Source organism: Coptis chinensis, chromosome 8 (genome assembly GCF_015680905.1).
Source record: "Coptis chinensis isolate HL-2020 chromosome 8, ASM1568090v1, whole genome shotgun sequence".
Taxonomy (NCBI): Eukaryota; Viridiplantae; Streptophyta; class Magnoliopsida; order Ranunculales; family Ranunculaceae; genus Coptis; species Coptis chinensis.
This window is the reverse complement of record NC_141463.1, coordinates 9428423-9439362: the sequence shown is the minus strand read 5'-3', so window position 1 is coordinate 9439362 and position 10940 is coordinate 9428423.

Below are 10940 nucleotides of genomic sequence, written 5' to 3'. Positions count from 1 at the left end.
TTATGGAGGTCATTTTAGTGGAAAGAAAACCGCGCCAAGGTGTTACAATGTGGTTTTTATGGCCTACCCTTTTCGCGATGCACACCTAACATTGCGTGAGTTTGCATTCGTTGTCAACACCTAGGTCGAATTACCAAAGAAATATGATGCCCCTAAATCCTATCTTAATTGTGGAAATTTTGATGTTTGGGGCATTGATTTTATGGGACCCTTCCCTATTTCTCAAGGTTTTCTATACATTTTAGTCGCCGTAGACTATGTGTCCAAATGGATTCGAGGCACTCGCGATGTCGCCAAATGACCATAAGACTGCCCGGAGATTTGTAAAAGAAAACATTTTTCTCGCTTTGGTGTTCCCAAAGCTATCATCGATGGGGGTACATTTTTTGTAACAAAAATTTTGGTTTTAATGAAGAAATATGGAGTTACTCACAAGGTTGTTACTCCATACCACCCACAAACGAAAGTGGCCATGGAAGTCTCCAACGAGAGATAAAGTCTATTTCGAGAAAACTGCCAACCCATCAAGAAAGGATCGGTCTCTTCGCTTATCGGATGCCTTGTGGGCATACCGAACAAAGATTTAAGACACCTATGTGGATGTCTCCTTACCGCATTGTTTTTGGAAAACCTTGTCATCCGCCAAAGAACTTGAGCATCGCGCCTTTTGGGCCATCAAAAGCCTCAATTACAATATCATCGAGGTGTGAGAAGCTTAAAACCGCAATTAAATGAGCTTTGAGGAGATTCGAGTGATGCTTTATGATCTCAAATCCTACAAAGCTAATATGAAAAGAGTGCACCACAAGCACATTTTGGCGTAAGGATTTCAATATTGGCCAAAAGTTTTATCGCATAACCCGTGATTACACATCTTTCCCCGGTAAATTGAAAACACGATGGTCCGTCCTTTCATCAGGTCACCGTGAAACATTATGGGGCAATCTCTTTGCTTAATCCAAAAGATAACAGCTGAATTTCAAGTCAATGGACAACGCCAAAACATTACCCACAATTACGCCACCGATGTTGAATGGACTCTTCTTCGTAACCCAAAGATACATCGACTAGATGTTTCGTTTTACGCACTCAATCTTGTTCTATAGAGGGTACGCCATTTTGGTAGCCGGGCCATCTTCTATCTTATGATCTCCAAAGTTCTTTGAAGTGTGTGGTTGCAAGCCGGAACCTTAGTCCATAAAACTCTTTTACAGAATCCGAGTATAAATGTATTCGCGAACACGAGCAAACGCATTTTCGGGTAAACGATGGGTACCTAAAATTTCACCTCCTTCCTTCTCTTCCCTTTTCTACTCTCTACCTCGCTAACTTCAGCTAATCATTTGGTGTAAGTCTCACCCATCACAAATAGGGAATGGTCGAGTTCTTTTGCTCGTAAAACGACGCGGCGGCGAAGGATGGGCCGGGTGTATGCATTGCCAACACCCTCCTCGTCTCAGGTCCGACTTCCTATCCGATACTAGCCGCTTTTAAGGTATACTTTTGTCTAACAACACCACCGCGCAGATAATCTTCGCCGCCACGCCGCTTCTCCCACAAAGGTTGGGATTCGCCTTGAGAATCGACGTTAAAAGACTTCGATTCGCCTTCGAGGATCCGACGTTAAAAGACTCCACTTTGTACATATGTTTATTTTGTTACCTTTTCCCTTTGCATTAAGTTTTGCACAAGGGATTCGTGGTTAAACCTCGATGTTGCATAATTGGAACACAAACGGGCAATGGATTCCACCGCACCAACCCTAGAATTGGTTACTTTAAGTCCATTGGGGGGGTTTGAGGATAGCCGATGTAAAAGGGCAATTTTAATAGATCCGTAGACGACGGGTCCAGATGGTACCGGCCCCGCCTCTAACCCCATAATACATAGAGGTGAAGCCACACCGGGGTGGATTGGGTTCGCCTCCGAGCCAGTTTACATGACAGCTTTGTCTATGATTTAAGATGGTGACTCTCGACATTCGCTGTTTTTCACGATATCTCCCTTTGTATGTAAATAAAACCCTTTACACTTTCCTTCTCCTAAAAAAAAAAAAAAAAAAAATTGTGATTTTCAAAAACGACTCATACAATTGATAGAATTTTTCGCCGATCGTTTCGATATCTCATTCGGTCCAATTCGAGTCCAAACGAAGTCGGGTAATGATTTAGATTTTTAGGTTTAAATCGGGCTTTAGGCTTGATTGATTTGCTTCGAGAAAATTTTTGGCCCAACCTAAAAATCGATTTCTCGGTCCATTTAAACCCGGAAATACCCGGATCACACGCTGGCCACAAATCCATTTAATCGCCTTCCTAACAAACCGGATCTTGCCCCTCTCGAATCCGGGCCTCGCGACGAGACAGCCCACACTAAAACCAGGTCTCGCGCGAGACCCTCATACGCTCGATCGAATTCCCTTCCGATCATCATCCCAAATCTCCCCTCATCATTAATCCATAGTCATCCTCCCTCTTAGATCAACAATGGCTGGAAACAGACGGATTTGTGTGGAAAAAATTTTGGAAATTTGTTTGAAAAACGGATGTTTGCTCCATTCTTTGATCACTTAAATACACTCTAGAGGATGGGAGAGTTTGTTATATACAAATGGAGGGCTTTATTCCAAGGATTTGGTGATGAAATTCTACGACAATGGGAGCTTTAATGGCGACCATTTTGATCACCGCCGAGGGTGTGCGACACCTAAGTCACACCGGCGTTGCTCTCGGGATCACGGGCATTCCAATCGGGTCGACCACGCATCGACTTCGAAGAAGAGAGCAGTCCGCGGTACCCACGGACTTACGACCTAATGCTCGACACGCTTTATCGAGGGAGAGTACAACATAGACGGAAATGCGCCAGATCGGCTTCGGTCGACGGAACCAGCTAGCAAGAACTCAATGGTCGGATCGAACGCCATTGGCACCTCAAGCCTTCCGACATCAACAAGACCTTCCTCCACCTTCTTTTGATCCTCCAGAGTTTAAAGGGTAACTTCTGATCGTTACCTTTCTTTTGATATTATCACACATGCCACTCTTAGGTTCCGCCCCTTGCCGCTCTAGTAACGCAAGTCATGATTAACTGGGATTTTTGTCCGCCACCCCACTACTCCCTATACCACAATATGAGAATATGCCGGGTGTTTAAGAAATGCATACAAGACCCTTGGGAACCCACAGCACCTAGGGCAGCCGAAAGCACGCTTAGCGTAGGATCCTCTCACCCACCATACTTTGATGAGATCGCCATGAGTAAGATCACCCAACCCATAGAGGCCCCTACGCAAAGGAATGCTGGTGGTCGAGAGACATGTACACTCGCCCTGTATCGATGAGACGCACTTTGGGCGAAGTTAAGGACAGATATGACCACTCGCCACGAAGTCGATGACGCATGACAAAGATGGGTGAATTCCAGCAGAGATGAGAGCCTCCATGACTACATTTCAGACAAGATGCTTACTCGCCGTAACCAGTTTCAAATGTTGTTGGCGAGCCAAAGATCGGGCCAGTGCTCGTGATGGATACTCTTGGTGATATCCAGGAGCAGTTAGCCTCCACGGGAGCTCGTACAGCACGACGTCGCAGGACTCCTGGTTCTTCTTCTGCAGCCCCCGAGGACTCCGCTACAGCACCAGAGGATCATCAGTAGCTAGTTTTATCTTTTTCCGGTCTTGTATAATATTTATATTAGACATTTTATTTCCGTGTTTGTACTTTCTAGCTTAATAGAGATAGTTCCTAAAATATTTTTATATATTAGCTATATCTAATATTATAGTATATAGGTAGGAACATATATTAGTAGTAATAAATTATATACATATATATAAATATATTTCATATGTCATATGTCATACTTAAACAACAAATTTTAACGTAACTAACACGTTCAGAAATTGATAATGAAGACGATCTATAAAACGGTCGTAAAACGGTCATGACCACAACTAAAAACGGTCAAAACGGTCATGACCACAACTAAAAACGGTCGTAAAACGGTCGAGAAAACGGCAATTTTCTTTCTATAAATAAGTTCAACTCTTCCTCCATATTCACTCATTTCCTATTCTTCCCTCTACACTTCTCATTCTAAAAAACCGTTTTTGGATCACTCCAAGCTCAAGGTTAATGGATGCACTAGAAAAGTTTGAGCAGCAACAGCTTGAATATGCTACTCAAGTTTTCATGCTCGGTTGTTTTATTATAGTTATGTTGTTAATGTGGCATATAGTTCTATCTAATATTTAGGTTTGTAGTAAGTCATCGCATTCATTATATTGTATTTCCATACCATTGTAACGCTCTTACATCCTATTGTGATAATATATTTACGCTTCATTGTCCTTCTACTTAAAAAAAAAAAAAAAAAAAAAAAAAAAAAAAAAAAAAAAAAAAAATGGGGCACTCCTTGTCATATGCCCCATTCTTCTCATCCACACTTCATCCACTTTTACGCATATCTTAGAAGATACACGTGGTCTAACTACCCTGTGACACCTCGATACGTATCTTTTACATTTTCGGATGGGTGCCTATTTATACCAAGGATAGACACCTCAAAAATTTAACTTCCCTGTTTCCAAAATAATTTTTCACCACTCCATCTTCAATGGCCCTCACTCGAATTTTCGCGGTTCGAAAGCAAAATTTTATGGAAAATTTCCAAAATGGTCTTTTTTCATCCTTTCTTTGACAATCGAAATATTACGCCGAGGTTGGTACCCTCTTTTTACACCATAAGCAAACATTTTATTCCAGAGAATTAGTCTTGTTATTTTATAAAAGCGTTATTTCCAAAACGGACAATTCTTTTGTCCGCGGCTAACGGATGCGAGCTTGAATTGACTATGGAAATCATCTCTGAGGTACTTCAAATTCCTATTACAAACCAAGGAGTACACCTTCAGGATTCACCTTCGATAATATCCGCATCCGATGTTTGCAACTATCCTTCACGGGCTAATACAACCGAAAACCGTGATTGTTTATCAGCCGATCTTTACAAAAGAACCAATTATCTGTGATCCAATGGGTAGCTCATAATGTCATAGGCACATCTAAGACTTCCGAAATAACCAAACCGCTCCTCCATTTACTCGGTCTTTGCCGGACTAACTGCAATGAATTTTGCATTATTAAATTTCTCCCGAATGCGATCGACGCGCTAGGAAAAAGGCAGCTCCTTTACCAACCATTGTAACACTTATCATGATAAATTGGGGTTTTTCTAGCAGTTCTCCTCATACACCCTCTTCAACGCCTAACATTCTTACCATTCACTCAAGATGTAGGAACGGATTCTCGAACCCCGACGTTAAAAAGAACCATGTCGGTACAGACTAAACGACGATTGTTCCACCGATAACATTTTTACCGAAAATGCATTATGCAACGATTTAATCCAATGGAAGGGCTTTCGCTTTAATTCAACAAGGACTGATGACATTGTTCAAACGCCGTAACATTATTATCACCAGCCTTCTTGAATTTCGTGACCTCATGGACAATAAACTAAGAGGAACAAGCACAATTTTTGCAAACCACAACCAGGTTCTTGGCAAATCACACTCTCATAATGGAGAACCACGCCAAGATTTACCAAACAGAAAGCAAAATGTTGCAACAGTCGTTGCACGGATTGACATAGAAAATCTTATAAACGGATCCCTTCCACAACAGGATCCTCGCCCGTCACTGGGGCCAATGAAACCATTTAAATTTTGCATTTTTATTTTATTAATAATTTTCTTTTTAGTTTTTAATTTTCATATGGTAAATTATTTCTACGTAATTATTCTCATCATGCCTAATATTTGTTTATCCTTGTCTAAACAGGTCAAATTTTTTTCACACAATGGAAGCTCCAAAGATGATTCCAGAACAATCCTTCCATTCATTGTTGAATTCTCCGGCATATGGACATCTTTTCAGACTACATCACCAAGTGGGTGGAACTCTCTCATTCTACACCCGAGCGCACATACCCCCGTGTTTGGCGGTTTATTTTTATAACAACATGGCAGATCTACCACCGGCCCGTGGTTTCCCTTTGAATGGGTTTACACTCACGATTGGAAACACCCGACACGCTTTTTATGAGCCAACAAAGTGGCTATGGCTCTAGACCTTCCTCCTCTCAGCCGGACCTCCCCATCCAATACATGATAGAGAATGACCTTAATGACTACTCTAGGGAGGATTTTGTCGCCCGCTATGGCGATGGCCTTGCCCACGCCAAAGAACGCCGGTTGCCGGGCGGCGATGGCCGAATTCACTATTCCACTAGCCAAGATGACCATGAATGTGGAACCGCCATGTTATTTATTCTTCAATATCATGGGAGATTGGCATTTTTCCACGGCATCAAAGGAAGCGTGTAAGACATTCCATGCATTGGCCCAAAGAACGCATAACCTTCGACATTACGTAACTAGTAATTGAGAATCTTAAGAAGGCTAGGTCTTTTCGGGCAAGAAGACTATATCACCCCCGCCCATAAAGATGCGGATAGTGAGGACATACTTCCCCGAGTTTGCTTACCACCTTTCAAGATCGGGTAAAGGTCGACTCTATGTGTCCAACAAACAAGATAATTCGCTCCTTGCGATTTTCGACATGGACACCGCAAGGTATCTCAAGAAAGTTCGTTCTTTTCCCTAATGATGATAAAATGATAGCTCATCTAGACAATGCAAAGAAAAGGAAGTGGAGGAAGTCCGGAAAGCTATGATAGATTGGGCGGATGCTAAGGAATGGCATTTCTACAGGGACTAGGCAAGGAAGGACTATCCCCGCCCAAGGTCAGTAATGTGAGTTGATGCATGTACATATTTGTTTTATGTTTTGATGTGAAATAAATAAGTGACCTAACAAAGGTGCTACTCTAACAAATGTGCTTCTACTTTTATGATGTATAATATATAGTGTGTTACAATAAATTTCGTGGGACGATGTCACTTTATTTTTGCTCAAAGCCTCTCAGGTATACTATTTCTTCCTCTTAAACACTTTGAGGACACAGTGTCCGACTGTTTGGGGGTGGTGAGAACCTTTTGCAAAAATTAGGCATACATAGTTGTATATAGTTTACTTAATATCTAAATAAACGATTTAGTGACAAATTCTCGCTCTTTCTATGATGAAAAATATTTAGAAATCTCACCCTAGCATCAGAATTAGGACTTGTTCTTAGAAACTTAATTTAATACGTATGCAATAGTTTTTACATCTTTTCATGAGCATTCATGCACTGACTATCATTAAATGTATACAGTTAAAGTTTCTCGGGACCCAAGGTTAGACAACTTAGTTTCCATATCCCGTAAGAATCTAACCAAAAGCCTCAAATGTATGATATATGAGTAATGACACGAGGAGGAGTAGTTCTTCCGAATAGAGAAGTTCACACGCCTACTTACTTGATCACTACCAAATCCTAAAGTAGAATTTAGGCCTTCTTTGGATCGATATAGCCAAAAATTCGCGACCCAGAAAATTTTTTTTACCGCTAGTCGCTTAATCAACCTTTCATTAATCCTTTCTACTTCACCAATAAAATCATTACCCATCTAGTAACCACAAATAAATAAGCCTACCTAGATGATGAGTATGAGAAATAGGATGAAGTGCAGAAAAATGAAGAGAAAAACCTTGTCACAAATCAAAAATCGGGCCACTGCTTTAAAAGAAAAGAAAAAGAAAATAGAAATATGTTTCCAAAAATCAAAAGAAATATCAAGGTTAGAATTTCCCCAAAGATCAAATAAAAGGGAATACAAAAGCTTGAAAAATCCAAGCATGGAAACCAAAAAAAAAAAAAAAAAAAAAAAAAAAAAAAAAGGATTTTCTAAGTATAAATATCTCAAGACCTTATTCTCTCATACTTATCATTTTTTTGAATTTTCCATTCCAGTTTCTTTTTTACACTACCACCTAAGCCCCATAACACCTAATAAAGACCTCTAGCTCAATTAGGAATAGGATAGTGTGATAATAAGTAGTAGTAGTTCTGAATTCTCGACCCTCCTCCGACCGTCATCGAGTATGTGAGGAAACGTGCCCACCGCGACACCGGAGATAGCAAAGCTTGAGTGGAAAAATAAGAGAGAAAATTGTGTTTCACACATACCGTGAAGAACCTACTTAAGGACGCCTTATCCAAAGGATCCGTAAACGCCCCCGCCAGACATTTCATTATTTAGATCACCGCGATGCATGCTCATACGTAGATGTTTCGATTATTGTATGTATATTAACTTGAATTTCGAAAAGAATAAAATCCTTTGTTTCCCTTGCTAGTGAGATGTCTAGATACCCGAGATTAATTAAAGAAACAAGCCTTTGTTATCGAAGTCGCCAGTAGATAAATGAAGTTTGTGAGTATCTTCTCGAAAACTCTCACGGGGTTATAACTCGGCCCACTAGGGAATTCCTAGTGGTTCAAGGCCTTGTTGCATATGGTCAATGCAACCGCGACTCGCTAAATGAGATTTAGCTTAGGACAACACATTTTTGATCACTTATCGCTTTTAATGTCTCTTCTTTGCTTCGAGGACAACAAAGCCGCTTTTGGGGTGGTGTGATAAGCACCCAAAACCGTAATATTAAACCTCGAGAGACATAGCATTTTGGTCAATTATGTGTTTAATAATCATATAATAATTATATTTTCGCACTTTGCAGGGTTTCCGCAATTAAAATGAAGATAGCGATAAAACATGCATCAAAGTACGTGAATACGGGAATATTTGGAGTTTCCCACTCGACCCGTGAAAGTCAAGTTTCCAAAAGAACGTAACCGCGTAACGGGCCCACATATGAAGAAGCGGTGAAACTTCCGATGCTCAAATCGGATAAATCTAGGTGCCGACGTTGGCTAGTGAAGCCGCCAAGTACAAGAATACGGAATATTGGAATTCCCGCCAATCCCCGTGAAAAGCCCAAACAAAGCCCCGACTCAGAGCGAAGTTTCCAAAAGAATGTAACCGGTCGTAACGGGCCCACATATAAAGAGGCGTGAAACTTCAAGCTCAAATCGGATAAATCTAGGTGCCGACGTGGGCTAGTGAAGCTTCCATAGCGATCAGGGCTTAATTTAACTCGCGCAAAGAAGGACAAAAAGTCGTAAAAATGTTAATTTTGGCCGCCGATCGACACACTAAGTGGACACATTATGCGGGCCCGTAAGACATGATGAGTCAAAGATAGGCAGTGGCAAATGATGGTTTCAAATTGATACCACCGGCAAGAGAGAAGAATCGATCAATTCAAACCAGGGTGGTTTGAATTGAAATGAGCTACAAGACGAAACTGAAAACAGCAAAAGACGAAAAGTTAAAACAATTAAAACAAAACTTTGATTCTCAAAGTTTCGAACCATTCAATTAGCATTAAGGCCAAAAGCAAATTAAATCGGTCACGGATGGTCATCCTATGATGTTTATAAATATGAAGGCTTCGCCTTCATTAGAAGGCCTTCAGCAAATTTATTGCTTTAGCTACGTTTAAATTTCTTCAGTACTTACCTTCCGTTATTTGTTTCAGCCTTAATACAGTAAGTGTTTTACCCTTAATAATGCTTATTTCTTTTCTTGTTTAATTTCGTCCCTCCGCATTTATTTACTTAATGTATACAAAGAAGTTTTATTATTCCTCCTATGATGATGAAGCTAATCCCCGTGGGAGGGTTATACCGCTTCGTGTAAAAATCCGGATTGACTCGTTAATATTCTAGAATCACTACTTAGGAATTAGACATAGAATTAACATCCGGGTCCCAAAATGATCGAGATCGCATAAAGTTGGAGGCCGATGCTCCAGATAGCTTCGCTACACCCAAAATGTCTCGCTGGCGACTCTCGGTGTCGATGACTCTCCAATTCGGCCAAATTGATGTGAACTGCGCGTGAGCGCAGAAATAATATACCGTAGATGAGGTATTATCGAAACTCCTTATGCTAGTGAAATGCGACCTAGAGATGTGGGCATGCACTAGGGATCAATATCGACGCCGTCTCCTAAACGAGACCTAACTAGAGATGTAGTGATTTAGTAATAAAAAACTGTTGAAAAATGATTCTTGCATGAGCATGATTAACTCTCTCCCTGTTTCTCTACATTTTGTTTACCTATATTTAATCACCGTAGTAATTTACATTACCGTTAATTTAATTAAATCCAACTAAAAAGAAACCTAAAATCCTACTCACTTAAAGTTGTAATTCCAGTTGTGAACCTATCCGAGCCCTAAGGTTTGGACGATCCCTTACTCGACCTATCCTACCAATCCCACGTGAGTAAGGTAACTTGACTAAAACGTACGACTATACGGACGTTGGACTTTGGACTTTGGACTTGGACTGTGGACCTCGGACTTTGGACTGTGGACCTCGGACTTAAGGAAATAAGTAACTAGAAACCAATAAAACGTGCCTAAAATAAATGTTTTGTCAACTATATGTCATACTCAAATGTTATGTCACTTTTTATAAGCTATGTCATTAAGAGTTTTATACGTTGGGTCTCTTAAGCGTAGCAATCACAATTAGATATATGTCATACTCGAATATTATGTTACTTTTTATAATATATGCTAGTATGAGTTTTATACAGTTGGTAGTATGTCATAAGTTCTACGATCACTGATATATATGATACTATATGTCATACTCAAATGTTATGTGACACTATATATGTCATACTCGAATGTTATGTCAGTTTTTATAATATATTCGTTTGGCAGTATAACATAAGAATCACAGATAGATATAACACTATATTTGTCATACTAGAATGTTATGTTAACATATGACATATTCCTCTGCAAGCGCTCCAACCTTCTGTTATGTTCATAGTCCAATTGTGGTATGAACAAAGAATGTTTATATTTTCACGACACTATGAACAATCATTGTTCATAGTCAATGTGGT